Below are 22,927 nucleotides of genomic sequence, written 5' to 3'. Positions count from 1 at the left end.
TCTTGACCCACAAGCTGTTCATTGTATTTCTCTCTTCCCTGCACAGGTGGGGAGGGAGTGATAAAGGGGAGTGATAAAGCAGATTTGGTGGGCACCTGGAGACCAGTCATGCTCCAACCACCTGTTTGCTATGTTTGGGAGGAGCTCTCAATAAAAGTGTGTGTATTTATTCATTTTTTTTTCCATTTTAATATTTCCTTACATACTCCTTTTATAATGACGCCTGAAAATCACTGTTCTTCGTCAGCAATAGTGATAACCACTATTGCTTTTAATACCAACAAACATCTCAATTTACCAAATGTGTTTTTCTCTTCTTTCATCAGGTTGTCTAGTCACAACCTGCATGTGGCCTGTGGCCTATGGCTATGAGGGTTTCTGAGCTATTTGCAAAGTAGGAAAGAACTAGTATTAATGTGGGAACTATGTGATTCTCCTCAAAAAATATCATATAAATAACTTACCTATGAAAACCAGTTTATGGATCTGTCTATTCTATGTCTGATTTTGTCCTAGTTCTTCCCATGTTGCTTCAACTTCCCAGTACTAAGATGAAACTGGTCTATTTAAATAAGCTAGTAGCACAGACTCTTGGGGAAAAAAAAAAGGAAAAGTTTTTTTTTTCTATATATAATTTCTACCTATCCACATGAGATTAAATTAAACAATTTCTTCAATGAAAACATTACCACTGTGTTTTACAAGTTACCAGCCTACAAATTTCATGTTCTGTTGCAATGGAGAAATTGTTTTCATAGTATCAGTAACAATAAGTATAGTATATACTTACAGATATGTTTCATATATATAACATATATAGAAAAAAATACAGTCGTATGCTTTTTGCACGCTAAATGGTGTATACTTCTTCAAATGTGATGGATTTTACTCCCAGCAATGCACTTTTGAACAATTAGTACCAAATCTTTTCTGGTGGAGGGAAAATACAGTATTTCTTGACTACTCAGCAGGCAGGCCATTTTTAATGAAATGAAAATATCTTATGTAAAGCTAAAAGCATTTGTTTTATTAATTAATATGAATGCTCTTTTCTCAAACTATCAGCTGCTCTGTTTGAGAAAGTAGTCTACTAAGTCATATTGGATTACATGCTTATATCCATTTTTAATTACATTTGGAGGAAACATGATAACAGAAAATGGAAAAATAACATCCCTTGATTATGTGAGTTAGTCAGTGCTTGGCCACCTCCTCTAGAATACCTAACTTTTATTTGGCTTTGTTGGGAAAGAGTCAGGGTCATGTGATTTAATAAAGAACATCATTATTCTCTTTAATCCTGCCTAAATGTGTCACGTTTGGTATTAAGGAATGCATGAATTAATGTTCAAAGAGAAAATGCTGAATAAATGAATATAAGAAATCTGTGAATAACCTGTGAGGGAAAAAAAGGGGACAGAGAAATGAATGATGAATGGTCATATAAAATTTTTCATTCATCTTTTTTGTGACTCCAATTATTTTCCCTGTAAATTAGTAGAATTTGGTTTTTTCCAGTTGCCAAACTCTTCCCCCAGTATGCTGAAGCCTCTGTACCCTTTCAAAATAAGTGAATCAAATCAGTTATATAGAGGGTGGTACAGGTACTCCTACAGCAGAGACAGAATCAGCTGTAAAGGGAGCCTTGGGCTTCAGGCTCACCTGGTGATGCCTAAATTGGGGTAGATTAAGTGTGCCATACACCATTTTGGGTGTTGTTCCTATAATCTAAGTGTACATCCTAATTTCTCAGAACAATTATCACAATCACAGACCAAAATGTAAACCAGAGAGAGTTTGGATGACGGTGCAAAATTTATCTATGTTAACAAAAAGATTGGGAAATGGAAAAAATGTATTTTTTACTTTTGATTACTGTAGTTTCTAATCTATATCTTAATCCATTTTTCCATGCTGGAAGTAATTAGTCAACAGCTCTTCTATGAGCACATGAGGTCCAGATTTAGAAAGTTTCAGACAGATCTATTTTATTTCATAGACCTTACATTTAGTGTTCATCTGTGAAGAAATGATATTTTGACTGCACCATATTTTTTATACGTTCTGTCCTACATCTTTAGAATGAATTTTCAGATCCTCTTGGAATGCCTAATTAGCTGAAGAGGAACAATCCCACTGATTTGTTTCTTTTTATCCTGCTGGAGATTTCCCATTAAAGGAATGGCAGATTTCTTTCCTTTCGAAGCTACAAACCCAGGAATTATACCAAAGAAATTTTTGGTGTAGCTGTAATAGAAGATCTGTCTCTCTAAGCAAACTAAAAATAGAAAAGTCTTTCAGACACACAATGGCAAAAAACAACAACCAGATTTAATATTGGCACCTCTAGGCAGTGGTCTGACTGCCTACAACAGTGTTTAGTATATATATATCTATATACACATATATGTACAATAGAAATGACCTCTAGTGTTGTTTGTGTTGGTTTGTTGTTGTTGTTGTTGTTTAAATTTTTATTTGTTTTATTGCCTGTCACAGGTCACAGTTAGTTAGAAGCAGACTTCAGCCTACTTAGGAAACAGTATCAGCAATGAACCTTTATATCACCCCACCATTGCATGTCTGAAATTTGATGATGATGATGATGATGATGATGATGTCCCTAATGAGAATTAGTAGTTTGATCTACCTTGTCCAAATGCACAGAGGAAGTATGGAAGGACTTTGTTCAAAGACAGGTAGATTTCCATTTCAGCACCCATTCAGCCTCCTGTTTGCCACCAAGAACTATCCAAAATAGGTAATTTTTGCTGTGTTTAGGGTCTCTCTCTGTTAGGGAATATCATCCATGAAGAACCTGATTGAGACCATCTTTTCTTTCCTTAGGGACTTCCAAAGAGGTGCCAAAAGACTGCCAAAAGGTAGTAGCGAGTTCCAGTCACTGGTGGCCTAGGCCAGGTTTGAATGTAGAAATTAGAAACAAAAGAACATCCAGAATCTTAATTGCCCACCCAAATCATGATTTATCTCGTTTTCATCCTTGTTGCAAAACCCACAAATTTTAATTTTTTATTTCTGGACAAAACAAAAGTGAGTGGTAGATCCTAATTTGTTAATAACAAATCAGCTGGACTTGGATCTGGAAGCAGTGAAGAGGCAAAATCTGGGTTAGACCTCAGTGTGTTTTTGGCTTTGACAGCAAACTGCCTGGCTTCACAACCAGTTTCCTTCATTTTCTTGGAAAGGCAGTAGGTTTTTGGGAGCTCTGGGTAGAAGTGTGCTTAATTGTGCATTTCACTCTTGAACGGTCGTGCTGCAATAGAAGGGAAACTTGTTGAAATGCCAGAGTAAGTTTTCTGAATATTGCTCTCCGTGATTTGGCCTAGAAACCTGCTGGCTGTTGCACTAACTGAACCTCTATCAGGATGAACATTTGCTTCCTGTTTCATATCTGGAAAGATAACGTTTCTCAAAACATAATGGTTTCTAAAGTCCTCATTAGAAAATTCTGCAGCAACATCGAAGTTTTCTGTGCAGGTAAGTGGATGGTTACTTCCATCCATGGGGCAGTCTAGTAGTAAGACCTTGCAAAATTTCCTCAAGATTGTTAAGGGGTTTTCAACAAAGTAATTGTTAAAGGATTTTGAACAAATAAACAAAATTGTTTTGCCTATGCTTTCTTTCATAATCCAAGGCTTATTGAATCACCAGCATCTACTGCTGTTTTATGACCTGTGTTTCTCCTTCTTGCAAGCCCTGTGTGCCCTTTAATGCTGCGCTGCAACAGTGGCTGCTATTTCCCAGCTTCTGTCATTCCTATCCCAGCTCCTTTCATATTCTGTACCTGATGTTCAAGTTCTGTTTCAATGAAACCCTGTTTCATTGTCTAGGGTCATTACCTTGTTATATAAATGCACTGTTTGTTCCTGAGAGCAGGGTTACACTTATGTAACTTCTGCCATTTAAAAGTTAGGTCTCTGAGCTGAGAGGGGTCTTCCGTGTTTCCTCTGTTCACAATTGAGAGAAATAGGCAAATCCAGAGGTGGATTTGTCCCATCTGTTTCAGGCGCTTAATTTAGGATGAGATGAATAATCTGCTGAATGGATTTTATCTTTCTGCTGTGACTATAAATGGAGGTAGATCATTATAGGAGGACAGATGCACAAATGTAACATAGTTGATGTTGGGTGAGATGAACCTGGATTCTAGACAAACTTAATTGTCCAAGTTCCCTCAATAGTACAGAAAAAAATTAGCACAGCAAATTGATGCTTGTTCCCTTCTATATTTGGATGGCATGAGTTGCCGTTGGAGTGCCTCTAGAAATTAGGGCAGAAGCCTAGCCTTACTTAAATTCATTTCTGATAGCTTAAGCAGGAGACACGATGTCACTCAAACTGGGACACCACAGATATACTATTATTATCGGTAGTAATGTTTTCTTTCTCCTTAAAAAACAGACTTCAACATACTGCTACTCTTTCATCAACTATGACAACTTTGAATCTAATTTCCCACTGCCTATGGGCTAAATCTAACCACAGAAATTATACAAATGTATCCCAGAGTCTTTCCCATGTCACTGCAAATAAATACCATTTTTCTTTATCACTCCAATCTGAGCTCTATAGAAATTGTGCACATCCAGGAAGTCACATAGAAAACCACATTTCTCTTTTCACCATCCACAAAGATAATGTTAATTTTGTATTAATTTTCTTGTTTTAATACCTTATATTTAGTAAGTTGAAAGATATTTAAACCCCCCCCCCAAAAAAAAAAAACAAACAAAAAAAGAAGACAGAGGGAGAATTAATTAAGAATAGAAAGTGAATGCACAATTCTCCAGGATAAAAATGAGCAACCCAAATACAATGAAATGAGCTGTAAAGCAGAGTCTGGAATCTGAAAAGATCTGCTCTCAGTTAACCATGGTAAATTTGGCACATTGGGCCACTGGGAAATGACAAGTGTGATGATTTTCTGAATGGAGAACAGCGAGTCTCATTTAGACTTCAGTTTTGTCAGATAACTATCATAACCAGTTTAGCATGAAAGTTTGACCTACTCAATAATTAAAAAAAGTTGCAAGTTGGTCACTGAGAAATTGAACAGACATCTGCTATTCTCACAATGTGCCTTATTTAAACCCTTATTCCAGTTCCAGTTTGCAGCCAGAATCCATTAGTTACTGAAATCAGCTGGAAGACACCTAGGGAACTGAATGAGAATACTATCCCAGAAACAAGTAGACTTTGTTGATGGATTATTCATGTTTCAATTAACTAAACCAATTCAGACTTTGTTTGTCAGCTGTCAAATGAATTAATGGCAACCATTTTCCTTGGGTCAAAGTGAAGGCAAATGAAAATGGTATTGCAGAAGGATAGGTAGCATCTCCTGGCATCCTGGTGCAGTATCCAAATGGTTTTATGGGTCTAGAGAGGTTTTCAAATTGAATTAAATATTCACATACCTTAGAAGTGTACTTGCTCAATGTGCAGCTGCAAATTTTATAGTTTTTCAATGAATATATTAATCTTTCTAGGCTATTCATCCTTTCTGCTGGGTTTTTCAAACATAAAAAATTTATAGTGGTAAGTTCTGACCTTAAATGACTTTCTCATAAGTGAGAATAGAGTAGTTTTTCATAGTCGTTATGGTGGAACCAGGAAATGAATAAGGAGGGAGCTTTGACTTGGCAAACCATCCAAGCCAGGGCATGGCATTGATGGAGTTAATGGGTATTAATGGAGAACAGCATGGCTGCAGAAAGTTGGGCATCAAGCCTAACATTTGTTTAGCAGGGACATTCCCCACGATGTCAGGCAGCAAAGCCGGGTAAACAGAGAGGGAAAGACTTCTGTGAGACTGAAATAAGAAGAGGAGAAATTCAAATTAAATGCATCAGTGAAATGGGAGTCAAAGGACCTTAATTTATTATCTATGTTCTTCTACTTAAAAATGTCATTCTTTGAAAGAAAGTTGGAATGCTTTGTCCCATTTGCCTGCTATGATGAACTACGTGTCACAATGAAAGTATAATTTCTTGAACTCTCTCTTGAATTATTTATTAGTCTAATGAAAAGGATTAAATACCTAATTGAAGTTTATATATCTATTAAATCTGGATTTCTATGTTATTATTAAGTCTGTGTCTCTATAGGTGATGTAACATTTCATTTGTTCAGCTGTGGGATTAGATTTTCTTTTAAACAAGGGAACTCAGGGTTCTTTACATGCCTTGGACCTATCAGTGAGATTATGCATGAGGAAGTGATGATCAGTGGAAACAGCAGCAAACCTTGGCCCAGGTTCCAAATAGAGTCCACTGGGACATTTTGTGTAAGTCTCAGACCTGTTTCAGATCTACCTGCTTTGCCCTAGTGAGCCTTGAGGTGCTCCTTATCCAGTGTGTGTGGGCTCGTGTTTCTCCCTGTGAGACGAGCCTCCTGCTCTCTGAGGACACACCTGCCTGTGGGATGGGTGTTTGTGGGTGATGGGGGTGTGCTGCTGGCTGAGCACATTGACTCCACCACCTTCCAGATAGCACCCTAAGTCCTCCTATGGGTAAAGGGAAGGATTTCTGCTTTGCTTCTCTGTTTCCTCATTAAGAGAGTGCTTTGATAACTCAGCTATTACTATTACCTGCCTCTCACATGGAAGCTGATGATCTCCAGAGTGAGAATGAGCCCTGTTGCTGCAAGAGGCTCTGCTGAGATCTCTTGTGTCTCTGTGCAAGAGTGCTAGGATTTTTCTTATGTTTTTTTTTTAATGGGTTTTTTCATTGATTTGGGTCTTACACAATGGTAAATAGTTTATTTTCCTTCACTTCTTCCCCTCTGCTCCCCACATTGCTGTGGGACATGCCACCTGAAAGTCATCTGTAGAAGCTAAACAGCTTCCTACATCGGAGTGCCACTCAAAATTCCTTCTCTTTTTTTCTGTTTTGGTTTGAAGAACAAACGGTAAACCAAAATCCTCTTTGCTAAGCCTAAGTATACCCTTTCTCCATTTTCCTGGTATTACTGGAAAACTGCAAAGCTGTCATACCTTTTAAATGATGCATCACAATGAAGTGCTAAACCAGAGTTGCAATTTACCCTGGCTTATAAATTTCTGACATACGCCAAGAAGAGGCAGGGTGCCCCATTTGACTAAACTGGAAAATATTCCACGGAAGACAAGTCTACCTCACTGTTTTATTTATCATTTCCGTAAGCTTGTCCACCTCTTCAGTCAATATCATAAATATCAAGAGCAAACAGAAAATGTCTGTAGCTTTATGCAGTTACACAGAAGACTGGCAGTGGATTCCCGTGCTTTTAAAGGGCTGTCCCAGTCTCAGTCAGGGCTGTCGTTCACTGCAGGTGCTGGAAAAAAAGACTGTACTGTGGACATAGCAGCAAGATTTCAGTCACTGAATTTCAGAGGCTGCCTCTGTTTAGCCCAATGGGATATCTCAGCTGACTTTATCAAACTCATAGGCAGCTGATAAATACAGTTCACAGTGTACATTCTAAATACTAGACTCAAGAAATCTCTTCAGATTTTTGGTGTCACATTAAGTTTTACCTGTAGGCAATCTTTCAATGACTTTGCAAGATATAAAGAGGGAGAATTATAGCTCTAATTCTGTGCATCCCAGAAGGCAAGAACTTGGAACTTAAAATTCACATTCAAAAAAATAAAACTTCTGATCACAATCTGAAAAAATTCTAGGAGAATCTCTTAGTGGGCAATAGAGCTCAGCAGGCATTTTGAGGTGGGACCTGTCAGTCTGTTTCAGACATCTGTATGATGAGATGATCTGCTTCCTAGAAATGTCTATTCATCCATTAGTGAAAAAAGCATGGAAAAGGATTATCTGTGTGGGTGCTGACTATCAAACTGACTCTGATAGTTTTGCCAATGTGACATTTACAAGGTCCTGACAAAAGCATTTGATAGAGAAAGAAGCTTAATGGAAGTCCATGACTGATACCTTAGAAAATGGACGATTTTTGTACGACAATCTCCACTAATCACTACTTTAAAAAACCTAATAATCAAACTTTATAATAAATTTTAGTTGGATTGATGATTTCCACTCCAGGGTTTGCTCTGAACTGCAAAGCAGAGGGATGCTCTGGGTAAGGATCAGTGTTTTTTGGCAGAGTTGTGTGTGGGCAGGGAATGTTTATACAGCACCTGTCCTCGCTAAACCTGATTCAGATCAATGCCACAAGAACATGATATAGGGTGATATATCACTAATAAAAAGAATAATGAAAGAGATATGTCAGCCCAGAGGAAAAAAACCAGAAAAACTCTTTTTTTCCTTTCCTCTTTTTTTCATCTGCACCTGTATGGACAATTTCACTTTCAAAGCAATATGCTTCCAGAAATAAAGTACTGGTGCAGATTCAGAGGGAAGTGTTTCCATATTAAGACAGGTGGGTAAAGAACACTTAAATTTTTATTATTACTGGTAAAAATAAATATATGAGTAAATGTTAAATTCCATCATGTCTGTTTTAAAATTTATATTTAAAATAGCCACTCTGAAAGTGGTTAAAAGTGAACATCCCGGAGAGAAAACCTAGATTTTTAGGACTTTAGCAATTAGTGCTGCCATCCTACTATCAAAAGTCAGTATTTTATACTGATTTGCATATGATTCTTCAGCTGTGTAAGAAGTTGTGAGAATGAGATAATGGGGCTCCAGTAGTGTGGATAGAGTGCAACACAGCAAAAAATTTAGGGCATGAAATTAGTCCAGACTTTATCCTGTCTCATGCTTCTGTGGTAAGAATAATCTGCTGGAAGGTAATGGTAATGACAAGTACCATTTTACAAGGATGGTAATGACTTTTAGATGTGGCACATCCATTTTGTTGAAGATTGGTTAAGGAAGGGCACCATGTTGCCTTCAATGATTAGCTATGGATCTGTTGTAGCTGTTAAGGCGAGTGTAATTCCTACACAGGCTGGGAAAGAAGCAGAATGAACTTTCAAATGAATAATTGGTTCCCTTTCTAAGCAAATATTTTTCCATTTTTCAGTAGCTAGAGAATGCTGCTGTTTCTGTTGACTCTGCTCTCTAGCAAGAGAACAGTCTTCCTTTCCAGACCATTGGTATTTGCTTGAAGATCAAATCTGTTTGGAGATGTTTCCTGTTCTGGAAATGCAGCCTGAAGGAGATGAGCCTACAAGTTGCTGACACCCGGGATAAAACTGTGGTCTGACAGTTTCACTGGGGCACAAGTGCATCACTGCATTATACCAGGAATTTGTGCTGCCAGGACACGTGTACAGAGCTGAACATCATAAAGCAAGCTGAGGGAGAAGCAAGACCTGTGGAAAAGGAGTTGTAACATATCCTGTGATACTGAAACAGGAAGGGAGAAAAACACAGCTGATGGTCTGCTAAAGCCATGTTTATTCACCGAGGTCTGCTAAAGCCATGTTTATTCACCGAGTTTCTCTGTATTTGAACTGGTAAAAAGAACAATGTGTGACTGTCTCACTTGGTTTCTAGCAACTGCTTAATCCTATGGGACATTGTCTCTCAGTGGAGGCAAGTCTGTAAAAGAAAAGGGGAGAAAGTGAACAAGGTACAAAGATTACCATGTCTGCAAAACCTCAGGGCTGGCAAAATCATGCAGTGACGGAGGTAGAGCTTACCTTGTCAGTCTGAGACAGAACCAGGTTCACTCAGACCGTCTTTCACCAGATATTTGACTTTATTTTCTTAAAACTACACAAAAGTAAGGGATTTTTAGCATGTCTGCTACCAAAACCTTGCCATGCAAACTCAATGAAAACATAAACATTCTTTGGAGCCATTATTACCTGCTTTTTACACAAGCATTAAACTTTGGTCCTTATGTTTCTTTCCTTCACTTTTATTATCCACCTTGCACAGGGAAAATTTTTTCCAAAGTCAGGGCACTTAGAATTCCACTCTTGACAAAAATACATTTAGGCTTTCCCAAGTTGCTTTGAGGTACTGATTTTATATGTTAATTGCACAAGCAATTTCGGTTACAGCATCTAACCAAGAAGGTTGCTCAGCAGTGTATTTATTATAGTGGACTCCTCTAGGACACTTCTTCATTTGCACAGCCAGCTTCATAGTTACTGACACACGTTCTTTGAGCTTGACTGAAGCTTTCTCTTGGAGTGTTCAAAGATTTTCTAGCACGCATCACCTTCCCCAAGCTGGACTGACTGCACTCATCACCCTGCATTTGTCTTTTGCCTGTAAGAGTACATATTGTACTCATTGACCTGCAGTGTTTGGGATGCCATTTGCTCTCTATGACCAGCAATTTTATAATCACTTCATTTCATTCTTCAAGTTTTAATTACTTTGGGCTAGGTTGTATCAGGTCATGATACTGGTTTATCCAAATATTCTTTGAGGTCTCATGTCCCTATCCTTCCTGTGTTTTCATTTCTGTACCAGGTCAGTTATCCTACACATATGGTCAGAAATTTCCTCCTCTTTATGTGTGTTTGTTAGGAAAGAATCAAACAGGATATGGAGTATTTTGATTTTATCAGTGGCACCTGACTGTTTCTTCACAATTGTTTCAGCATCTGCTTTTTGTTTTTAAATGGCCATGCAACTGTTTAGGAATGAATATTAAATGTGTCAAACAGTGGAGCATTCATGACGTGAGTTCTTGTATATACACCTTTTGTGTCCTTGGCTCATCCTCTGCCTTGGACTGCAGAGGCTTTTTTCTCCTGCTACCTAGTATAATGCACTCCTTTTTGCTCCCTGCAGTGACATCACTGTTTTTAAAGCTGAGGAAACAACTTGAGGCTAGGAAAACCATATGAGAGCGTAATAAAGATCACTGTGCACCCTGAACTACATACTGACTTTGTTATTGCTCCTGGTATGACAAAATCAATAATGCTAACTGTAATGTAAACCTCTGCTTTTCTTGAGAATGCTTGTAAACTTGCTGGCCTGGTTGTGTATGGCTCCTGGTGTGCACAAAGGGACACTTCAGAGGTTTCCTGAGCCTGCCTTTGACATCTCCCCCTCTGAGCTTCAGGCTTCCTCCTGTGCCCCTCACTACACATTTTATGTGTGTTTTCACGTGCTGCATGCTCTGCAGGAACTGAGCCTATGGACATGCATTGGTCACTGGAATGCCCTAATGGAGTGTTCTGAGTAGGGGAAATTATTATACTTGTATCATCAGTCCAATTCATGCAAACAGATTGTGGATGTTGTTCAGGACTCCAGCTGAAGAAAGAGAAAATGTTTGCTTTTAAAAGGCTTTTCGAGAGCTAGAATCTGTCAGAAACCTGAACTCATTCATTGCTGAACACTATGACAAGTTCACCTAAGGGGAATTCTTGACAAAGAATGACCTACACTTTCAGATTTTTGTGTGTGTGTGTGTGGGAGGAAGGGAATGATTTTTTCCCCTGCTTTTTGTCTCAAACAGAAACAGAAGACCTGGGCAAAAATGATTAGAGGTTTCTGTGTTGAACAGGTAATACAAAAAATACTTTATTTTCCAGTGTCTTTTAAAAAAAGCTAAGAAGAAAATGAACCATGCACAGTATAGCAAATTTATAGAGCCAAGTGTGTTCTGTATTCAGGTTTATAACAACCATTGTATTCAGAGAGCTCAATTGGGAAGCAATGGCAAGAATCAGTGTAAAAAGATATAATTTTTCCTCAGCCTAGAGATGGTTCCCCTTTCTTTGCTGGTGAGGCACAGGAGCTGTGTAAGGTGAGAGGTGGGGAGCATGACAGGTACCAGCCATGGTGGGGCCCCTGGCATGGGAGGCAGTGGTGCTCATCTACTGGGTCATGGCCCGCTGTCCAGCCACAAGCTCACTTTGTCACCAGTGAAATCCTTCCTCACCTTCACTGCTGTTGCTCCATTAAACATTCATGAAAAAAACCCAACTTCCTACTGAGTATCCATTAGCCACCAATGCTGATGTTAATGAGCAAACTGTGAATGCACCAAAGAGCAAAATGAAATGAGTCACAAAATACACTTAGGATGTGCTTCCTGCCAATATTGGTGCGTCATCGGGAAAATGCTGGTTCCTTAACAGCAGGCGTATAAAGAGCAGAAATACAGTTGATTGAAAAAAGGCATTATTTAAAGGAGTTCCATTAAAAGAGATTAACTGATTTATGAGCAAATGAATCATATCTGCACATTAGCTCTTTATTTGTCATGCCAACTTGTTTTCTATTACATTAAAACACTTTTAAATTAAAACACAGCATTAAATTAAATTAAGGCCTGCTACAGGAAAAAAAAAAGTCTTTCAAAACAGACATAATTTAATTATAGTTAACCTGTGTAAATAAGAGTAAATAATTAATTTATGACAGTAAAAATGTGTTGTCTTACATACTTTGTTCAATTAAAGACATATTAAGGCCTGCAAGTACAGTGCTTTCCTGTCTTTTATTCATTCCTTTCAGCTTTACACCTCTGAATATTTAATGCAAAACAGACTGCTGTTAAAAACATATTGACATGCATCACTCGGCTAGATGGGAGGAAATTCTTTCTGCATTGCACAGGATGACAGCTGGTACTGATCAAAATTTCAGGTGACAAGTCAATCCTCAAAAAAAAAGGCCTAGAAAGAGTTTAATCTGTGTTCATCCCAGCTTTTCTGCTGGGATGTCACCCAGGCAAGGGAAGGGACATGTGCATTTGCAGTGAGGTGCTGGCCACTGCCCGTGTCAGAGCAGCGTGGCCACAGCTCTGTGCCTGGGGACTTCAGTGCTTTGAAGATCCTCCAAGGCAGGGAAGAATGATGTGCAGAAGATATCAGAAGGCTAATTGATTACTTTGTTATACTATATTATCCTATAAATATATTCACTAACAAGAACTATTACTAACTAACTGACTAACTAGAAAAACTCTCTGCCTGAGAGTTCTAACACACACATGTGGATCCAATTGGTCAAAGAATCAAAACACCATCACCTCGGGTAAACAATCTCCAGAACACATTCCACGTGGGCACAAACACAGGAGCAGCAAACGAGATAAGAATTGTTTTGATCATTCTTTTCTCTGCTTCTCTCACAGCTTCTCTTGGGAGGACCTGAGAAAGCTAAATCACTCTGTTCAGAGGGCACGTGAATACCACAGGGGACAGCTACGTATGGCCTGCAAGAACCACACCAGGCTCCAGACACCTGCTTAGTACAGAATTTCTGTCTGGGATGGTAGCAAAGTGCCATTGCTTAAAGCAGGAAAAACCAGCTTGGAGTCATGTTACGAGGCTGGGGTGAATGGGTGGGCAGAGGGAAGGCATGGGAGGCCTGGAAGCAGCATGGAAATCCAGCACCTGGAGGCTGCGGATGCGTGCCGGGAGGTGGTGGTGGAATCCTTTCTGGGAGCCCCTTGCATTTCCTACTCCATGAATGGGGTGAAAGACCCAACTGTGCTAGGGTGGCTACAGCTGGGCAAATTCAAATTCTAATATCTGGATATGGAATTATCTGATGCAGAGGAGAAACAGCTGCCTCAGAGGTGAGCTGCAACCCGCTGGCAATTCAGGTATGTACGTGATATATAAAAAACTGAGAGATGAGGAGGTAAACACTTAGACAAAAGGCCTCACGAAAAATGTGCATGATCTCCTGAGATTTTAGAGTGTTTGTTGTGACTAGACTCATATAATCCACTTCAGTTTCCCCTGAAGTCCATGGAAAACCACCATCTGAGCACAGAGGGGATTGAAATTTGTGTGCAGTAAGAACATTACTTATGGTTGGTTGAAAAGCTACTATAGAAATCTCCACTTTGACCATCCTTTGATATAAACAGCTTTGCTTTTGAAGAACTTTCATAAAAATATTTGTATGAATGCTTGTGAAGTTAAGCCTGTGAGCAAGCATTGGTTAATCTGGAAATCAAATTTACTTCATGAGAAAAATAAATTAGTTCTGGGCAGAAATGGAAGTAGTTTATTTATTAAAAGAGGGATTTTAGGCCATCTGTCAGGAAACTCAAATTAAACAATCTGCTCAATTCCCAGCAAATCTAAATCTGTGAAGCTCTGTGGATTTTGAGTGACCAACAGCACAGCTCAGGTGAACGTGAAAAAATTACAGATAGTTTACTCACAACTGATAGGCTGAAATTTGATCACAGAATTATTTTTAAAAAAATACTCTACACCAGTTGAAAAAAATTCAGTTAGAAAGTGAGATTTAATCTGCTACATTTTTCAAGCATGTATTTAATTTATCATTATTATATCTGTCTTGCTGCAATAACCCAGGATATTTTCCCTGGAAGCCTTTTTTTTTTTGGTTTTGCTTCTTGAAGATCTGTGACACACAGCAAAGCAGTCCAATTACATGTATAGTCTTGCTAAATATAAACTACCCTATTATAGGGTGGTGCTATTGAGTTCTCTTAAGAAGTCACACTGGCAGAAACCATATTCTCCTCATGAAGGGGTCTAGAGAAGACAGTAATGCTGGGTTTACTGCTTTTGATCAGTGCTTTTTAGCATTCTTTCTTCCTAATAAGGGGAACAGCAAAGAGGAGAATATCCAGATTGAAATATTTGAGGATGTCTTGATTTATTTTAGGGAAGATGTGCTTGCTGGGAGATAAGTTGCAGCTTTCAGCACAGTGATGAACACTGGGTTGAAGTTTCACACCAGATCTTAAACAAGCACCACTGACCACTGTCCATAACACACCATGTCCTGGCATGTTTGAAACACAGCTCTGAGTTTCATTGCAGAGCTCTATTAACGTTTTGAAAAAAACAAGGTCAGTTTTTTTAACCAAAAATGGTGCACGATGAATTTTCCAATGCTTTATCTGAATTTTGACAGTCCTATACATTACCAGTATCAGCTCTGGAGTCATAACAGCATCTAAAGTCAGCAAAAATACAGAGCTTTTTCTAACATGACAAAGTCTGTCTGTCCGAGCCCTGAAATTAGGACAGCATGTTTGCAATACATGAATAAAAAACACTTAAAGGGGTCACACTCTGTGAATTCTCAGTGCATTTGTTGTGGGTTTTTTTAATTAGTCTTATATTTGATGCCGTTTGAAATTTGTACATTCCAGAATCTTAAGGTTTGCTTCAAATTGGACTGTAAAATAACTGCAGAAAGAGGCAAACAAGAAATGACTGGAGGTGAGAGAGAGAAAAAGGACATGACCTAAATTTCTAATGCCTCATAATTACCAAAGTTGGAGTAAATTTTATTCCATTATAATTTTGTCCAGCTGTCTCTTCAGTCTCTGGTTCTGTCCTTGCAGTCTGTGGCGCTGCTGGTGTCATAGGGAGGTGGCTGACAAACTCCATCTCCAGTAATTCTCCTTCCAGCCACCATTTGTTTCTTCTGCCTGGATCCCCTGAGCAGGGTCAGGTCAGGTCATGGGGAGGAAGGAGAATCTGGCTGCATGGCTGAGCTGTCCATGTGCTACTGCTTTCTTTGGGCCTGAATTTGTAGCCACTCCCTCTTGAGAGTTCCTCTTGATGGCTGTGGTAGTTTCAAACTTGTGCAGCTGCAAAACCAAGCCCTAAATCAATTCTATGTCTCTCCTTGTCAATATTGTGCTACTGCTTATAACAGCATTGACAAAGAGGTTTATGTATCCATGGCATTTGTGTTTAGGTCATGAAAAGAAGGAAGGAAATTATTCTAGTGCAGAGTGAGTAGGTTCTGGGAGCAGGGGCACAGAGGGGAAAAATCCTCTGAGTTTTTGGCTTTTTCAAGTTTCCAGAAACTCTCAGTACAAGATTTAATGATGAACTGGAATATATGAATCTTCACAGATGATCATCAGCTACAAGTACTTTGGAAGGGATTTCTGAATTCTTTTCCCCCATCAAGTCTTTAATGTAAAATAAAACAGTGCATTGTGGAAATCAGCAACTGAATCCTCAGAAGGAAGCTGTATGGATCAGAGAGAAGAATCTTGCAGAAGCCTTTGACAAGGCAGCTGGTGCTAGAAACAAGTACCTCCTAGCACTAGAAAAGGTGGAAAAAAGTCAGCCTGAGTCATGTATGTCAACTCTCAACCTGGGTTTGCATTTCTGTCCTTTTAAAATGTTCCTGCCATAGCTCTGTCAGCATTAATCTTGTCATTTTAAAGATGTTTAAGGCAGTGAGGTTCAAGGAAAAACATTATTGAAATAATGCCTCTTTTCTCTGGCATTGTATTTATTTCATTTAACAAGCAAACAAAATGTACATAGCTCAGTCTCCCTGTAGCACAGCTCTCTGGCTCCCAAGGGGCTTAATTACAATATTAGATTACAAACATACAGGGACTCAGATCCTAGATATATTAAATTCTTCCTCTACTCCAAGGCTTAAAAATATGACTCAGATGTTGGTGGCAGGTCTGATCCTTTTGAATCAAAAGGCTATGCTTGTCTTCTGTGGGTGGATAATGTCAAATTTCTTTCAGAAGAATCCAAGCAGGTGTTGCTCTTTTGTTTTAAGTGTGACAGGAGAGAGGGGAATGCCAAGGTCTGGCTTAGCCAGGCAGCAGGATGAGGAGCAGAAGTGTCAGAAGCACAGGTCTCAGCTTTGCACTTCCAGGTGTGTCTTCTGCTCCCCATGAGTGGAGGAGGCAGAGGGGCTGCCATGTCTGAAAAGTCTGTGGGCAACCTGGGCGGGGACAGTGGGCATGTATTGAGCCACTGTGACTTCTCAACCAAAATACCTGCAATTCAAATGGTGTCTCTGGCACCAGTTGTTTCCTTGGATCAAAGGATTCGTGTCCATGTCTCCCAGGAGAGAGATTTCTGTTCACTGAAAACTTGGATCCAAACTAGATATAAACTCTCTGTCTGTAGTTCACATTTAATAGATTTCACTGATATACAATTTTTTTCTAATGAACTTTAGTTTTTCCAAGGGTGCCTTCTCACATTCTATCACAAGTGGGAGAGAAAAAAGGAAAAGAAAGAAAAAGTGTAATGCAGTATTAATAAGCCTAATATCCAGCAGCAGTTTCTGTTCCAATAGTGTTAAGCATTCAGACATGTACATTTTTAATCAGCTGCTGATTCTTATTGAAAAATGTACGAATACAACTTTCAAGAGAGGATTACACAACAAGTTTCAACTTGTTTCATTAATTACCTTTCTTTTTCCAAAGGAACAGCAGAAAATTGCTGGCAGGAACCTCAGTGAACCATGTCCATGGGCCATTAAGAATGGATTAAATTTACTTTTATAACCTCATTGATTTAAGACTTTTTATTTCTTTCTTTTCTAAGGCAAGCTAACTTGCTTGAAAATGTTATTTAGGAATTGTTCTTCTCCTGCAGTGAAAGTGCTAAGAAGAAAGAACACATTATTGGATTTTATTGTTCTTTAATACTGAAAATGACAAAGGGAAACAAAACTGAGAAAAGATAAGCCCATGTATTATATACCATCAGGCACAACATCTCTAGTTATGCTTTTGTCTGGTGATGAATAAATTCTACTGTCACTTGCTTTGACCATTATCATGAGAATTTAATTAAGAGACGGTGGTCAAAATGAGCTCTGTCACCAGATTATAGTGCCCCACAGCAGGACTTCTGGTGAGGCATTAGAGAAATGTTGACTTCATTATTCTACCTTATTTCAAACATGTAGAAAATATTTTCCACTTGCAGTGTTAGTTGCATTAAGATTTCTGTTACCCTACTCAAGGCAAAGGCACAAGCCAGTGTATGTCTCCTTGAAGGGGTTAACAGAATAGCAGCTCACCTCACATGTTTAAGAAAGTAATGTACATCTACCACCCCATCATGGTTTTCCATACTTTTCCCATGTTTAGTTGGAATGCATGATAATTTGGAGGCAAAACACTACAGTTAATATTTTTGTCCAACAATTAATTTAAATACTGACTTAAATACAACCCTTTTACCTAAAATCCTAAAACCTAAAATCATACATAGTTGTACTGTTATCTTGGTGATGCTCCAGAGCATCAAAGCTTGCAAGCATGAATCTTGTATTACATACGTGCATTGTCTTCTGTAAAAAGTGGATTATTTGCCTTATAGATCTGAGCTCATGCTTACATATTTTTCAGAATGACAGCTAATTCCAGGGACATTTCTGAGTTTCTCTATTTGTTTATTATTGTATCTGAAAGGATATTCCAATGCAAATAGAAAAGTTTTCCAAATTTCAATGTTGTTCGTGGGATTCTGCAGCCTAACACAGGGTGTATGGTTGCATCTACTGGAGCAACTGAATTACCTTTGTTCTTATATATTCAAAGTTCAGAAAAAAATACTTTGAAACATCTTGGTCACACAGATTTAGGACAATCTTTTCAGTTGGAGGCGCGATGATGTCCAAATATGTCTTTTTGGCATGACATTGAAAATGGTGGCTCTTAACATTAGCTCTCCTTAAGATTACATGGTTCACTGGTGGTCCTTTTTAGGGGTAGGAAGAGTTTTGGCCCATGTTAGAAAAGTGCTTTTGCAGAGTGGTGCAATATAACCACAAAATGTGATAATAATTTGCAGTTCGAAGAATGCATGACATTAACTGAACCAACAGAATTTAAGATTGCAATATTAGTAGTGTGGGAATATAAAACAGTAAATTTATTTTGTGGAAATGATTATGTAGTGGAATGGATATTTCATTTTTAGGACAGAAGACAAACAACAATCCAATTGTAGTTTTCCATTTTGGTATTTTAATAATCTTGACACAATTTTTAAGACAGATGATGAAACGCTATTAATCAAATACACAAAAAAATTATTAGAAAAATTACATTATAAATGAACTGAGGGTGAAAATTGCATTCACATGTACAATATAGGAAAAAGGCAATATGACAAACTGTACTGTTGAATAAATAATTCTGTGACAGGGAAGAGTTTTGTTTAGAAATGAAAGCTGCAATAGAATTTAACCTGTTTGCTTCCAGTCTTTTCTGAAAGCAGATTTACATGTTGTTCTTTGTTTCTATATTCAGCTACTTTCTGGAGTTGCTGAGGCACATGGAACATAAAGCCATAAGTACTGCCTGCTCAGACAACACTGAAGATCAATCTATCCTTCAACATTGGCTCCATCAAGGAAGGAGAATAAAATCTGGGACAAGACTAAGTAACATCCACCATCTACTCTTTCCATTCCTTTTGTTCCCCCTTCCTACACAACAATCTCAGTGAGCAATCAGTGGGCCAGATGTGACCATGAGAAATAATGAATCATGATTCCCCAGTCAAGTGCCTTCCTTCTCTCTGTGACTGCATTACACTCCTCCTCTACCCCAAATTGGTTTTTAATTTTGGACTCACCTTAGTTCTTATCCAGTGGCAGCTGCATATTTTTATACTTTAATGAAGGTCCTTTTATTTTATCCAAAAGGTTTTATCAACATTTTTCTCTTGGCTCCTTCAAAGATGTCCGATTGGATATTATTTTCTTCTAGAGATTGAAGACTGAATAGATCTAATGAGCTACAATTATTTATTGGTTTGTAATTATTTCTTACCAGTTTACCTAGCTTATCTGGCTAGCTCATATTTTCCAGGACCATGCCCGAAGTTTTTTAAAGAATGTTGTCACTGTTGCTGCTTTTATTCTTCTAGTGATTTAAGCTATAGGTTACATGCTGTGGTTACTAGTTCCTCAGTTCCACATACAAGGTTCTTTTCCTGAAGTTTTGGATAAATTCTGCCTGATATCTTGGTTTGATACCATTCACTTCATTACTCTGCTCTGAAGTCTTTTTTGTTAGATCATTGGTTCTTTTCCTTTATCTTTCATAGTGCTACCTACAGAGCCTTGGCCTAATACAATTTCTTGCTTTATATAGTGTGCCCTATTCCATTTAGCCTTCAGAAAACTGGTCCCTCACAATATGAAATTATTCCATTATTTGCAGTGTGAGTTTTTAACACAGGCTCAGTATGACAGACAAGTTCCCCCATGATAAGGGACTACTTTATGGAATATATACAGGTTTTGATATTTTCAACAGCTTATGATTACATTTTTGGATCAAACACATTAAAAAGTAACAAGCAGACAATATAGCTTGGGGAAAATTGACAACTTTATTTTCCGTTTAGTAAATAATTTTCCTACTATTATTCAGACATATCCACCTGGATGGATCCATATTTTGGTACTCAATTTCACAAGTGCATTTTAACCAGCTTTCTCAGTGAAACTCATCTTTTTCAACAGAATGTTGCTTTAACTTGAATATCAAAAAGCTTGAAACTAAGGAAAGAGAATATATTAAACCCAAATGGACTAATTATACACAGCTGTAGGTATTTCAAAGCAGTAGAAATTTTTATAGTTTTGGATTTGTATTGATAGAAAGAGACACAAGGGGAAAAAACTCAGAAGTCTTAGTTGTACTTCCCTCAAATTTTGCAGCTGGGGTTTTTGTATCAAAATGTGTTGTGTTCCAGACTGGGACATGTGGGAAGGCCTGTGTTCTCTGCATGCCTGATTCTCCAAAAGAACCTTATTGTCATATTATTGAAAAGTTTAAAAAGAAACAGGAAAAAGAACAAACTCAATAAATGTAATGCCAACTGCAATAATGAAGTGTTACTTTTGGCAGCTGTGGTTATGTGGTTACACATATTCAGTTTACTCTGATTCATTGTATTGCCTTGCCTTCTTTTTCTTTTAGGAATATGTAACAGATCATGCTCCATTTTAAATCATAGTTATATGGTCTGAAATACCACTGGATTAGAAAATAAGCTTGTGTGAATCAATAGAACATGGACTTTCTCTGATTTATGCACATTGGGGATCTCACTCAAATGTGTTGAATATGGTGATGAGTTAGGGTAAACAGAAATAATACTGTGATTTTTCTCTATGAGACTTAATTCACAGGACCTAAGCTGGTATTTTCTTGCAGAATGTATTCTTGGAAGGAAAAAAGCTTCTTTTTTTTAATTTCCATCTACATGCAGCTCCCCTTCTTGTGCAAGTGAGGTGGCCCATAATGTGAAAAGACTTTGTAGGCATCTTTCCCCTTCCTAGCACCGCAATTTGTGATGTAATATAATACAATTCCCATCAGTTCCCCGTGCAGGCCAGATACTTAGGTCAGCTCCTTCCTTTTTCAGTGAGTGAAATGATTGGTTTGTTTTCTTTGTAAAAATGTTCTTTTGGTTTTGACCTAGATGTCAGTTCATATAATGTGTTGCTCTTTCAAGGATGTGGCCTTGAAAGTATTTTAATGTAGCCCTTATAGTAGGCACCTCAAGACAGGATAATCATAGGAATGATAGTGATCTATTTTCATGAATTAATGTTTCAATATTTATAATTTTTTGTGTAGGAATATCAAAGATTAAGCGTGAGAAACTGAAATGCTTAACTAATAGATTATATACTCTTTAGAATGTATATAATCCTAAATACATTTGACTTGTTTTACAACTGGCTCTGAAGGCTCTGATCTAAGTTGTCTCCCAGTCAGTCTTTTAAAAAAATTGAGGAAATATAGTTAATATGATAGTAAACATCATACTTGACATTCAGCTCAAAGCTAGATTTTGGTTCTTCTTTTTTAATTTTTACATGTCATTTCTAATTTTATCAAGGTAATTCCTTTAGTAAGTTTTAATGGTGAAGATCAGGAGTGGAATGTGGGCCTTGAATTTTATATCTCTTCATGATTCTTTGAACGTACCCTGCAGTAGTTTCTACTAGACTCAGTTGTCATTATTAAGAAACTGTGCACAAATGAACAATTATGCTTTCTCACTTCAGCTTGACTGTGGAGATCAGCTGGCCATCAGATGATATTGCCAAAGGAAAGATGAATTTCTGCCTTTGGGCTGTGTTTAAGAGACTGTACCTTTTGGAATGCTATTTTGTTTTGAAATATATATTTGCAGCTATGTGTTACAGTACAATCAGCTTAAACTGGATGATCTGTAGATGTAATAGAATTTATCCCTGACCCTAATGGAATAAACCCATGATTGCAGAAATGGTGTAGCATGCTTTTTTTTTTTTTTTTTCAGTGCTAACAACAGCCAAATGTTTGCAATGTAAGTTAAAGCCATCTTGCACCTGCTCATATGTCAAATGGATAAGCTGCTCATCAGCCACAATGCAACAGGAAAGGCTATTTGTGGACAATAGGGTTTATGACTTCATCCAGTGCCTCAGATGAGAATTTTTGTGATGGTTCTGGTTACATGTTTGTGATTTCTGTCCTCTGAGTTCTTATTCAGGTGAGATAAGACAGACTGAAATCCATCTTCAATCTTAACATTAGACTTGAAGTTTTTTCTGGCTCTCTTTCTTTGGTCAATGAGGTAATCCTCTTATTGTGGTTACAAGTATGCTTCAAGCCTCTTAGGAGTAGAAAAAAAATATTATATCAATCTAAAAAATCTGTCCCATAAAGTTAAGACTTTTTTGGTTCTCTGCGCAACTCCAGTGAACATACAACAAAAGTTTAAAAGCACAATAAGGCCCACTTGGGAAGACTCAGCTCCAGCCAGAGTGCTGGAGACATTTAAGACATCATCATCATGAGCGGAAAGCTTTCTGAAATCATCCAATGGGGAACCCAGGCACTGATGATGCAGCCAAATCTGGATCAGGTATCTCGCTGAGGGCTGTGGGGAGGTGCTGGCACCTCCTGGGGACACAGGGCTGCAGGAGTGGACAGCCATCACATGCCAGCCCCGAAACAACAGGCATCCTTTTTCTGTTTACGAACTTGATTCCTGAGGTAGGAGTGGATGGAAACAGAAATAAAGACATGGGGAAAGCTTTGGGAGATTCATCAAGAAGAGTGACGCTGACCTTTTTCAGATATGTGCATCTGTGACATTCCCCCACAGCCGCTTTGAACTCAACACTCTTGGAAAGCAGAGAGATTTCAGACATCTCAAACATTAGACAACTACATCACTGCTAACAGGGTGTAGAAGAATTCATTCTTTTTATCTCTAGAAATTATGCCT

General features: G+C 38.1%; 1 long non-coding RNA gene across 1 annotated transcript in view; it reads left to right on the top strand.

Annotated features, from left to right (window-relative positions):
* Window positions 1–21,904, top strand: part of LOC141728711 (uncharacterized) — a 47,088-nt gene extending 25,184 nt beyond the window's left edge. Inside the window, exon 3 of the long non-coding RNA XR_012579860.1 lies at window positions 18,937–21,904. This is a non-coding gene — a long non-coding RNA (uncharacterized LOC141728711). The remainder of the gene's footprint in view (window positions 1–18,936) is intronic.
* Window positions 21,905–22,927: the final 1,023 nt, after the last annotated feature.

The sequence above is a fragment of the Zonotrichia albicollis genome, chromosome 3 (genome assembly GCF_047830755.1).
Source record: "Zonotrichia albicollis isolate bZonAlb1 chromosome 3, bZonAlb1.hap1, whole genome shotgun sequence".
Taxonomy (NCBI): domain Eukaryota; kingdom Metazoa; phylum Chordata; class Aves; order Passeriformes; family Passerellidae; genus Zonotrichia; species Zonotrichia albicollis.
This window is presented reverse-complemented; position numbering and strand designations above follow the sequence as displayed.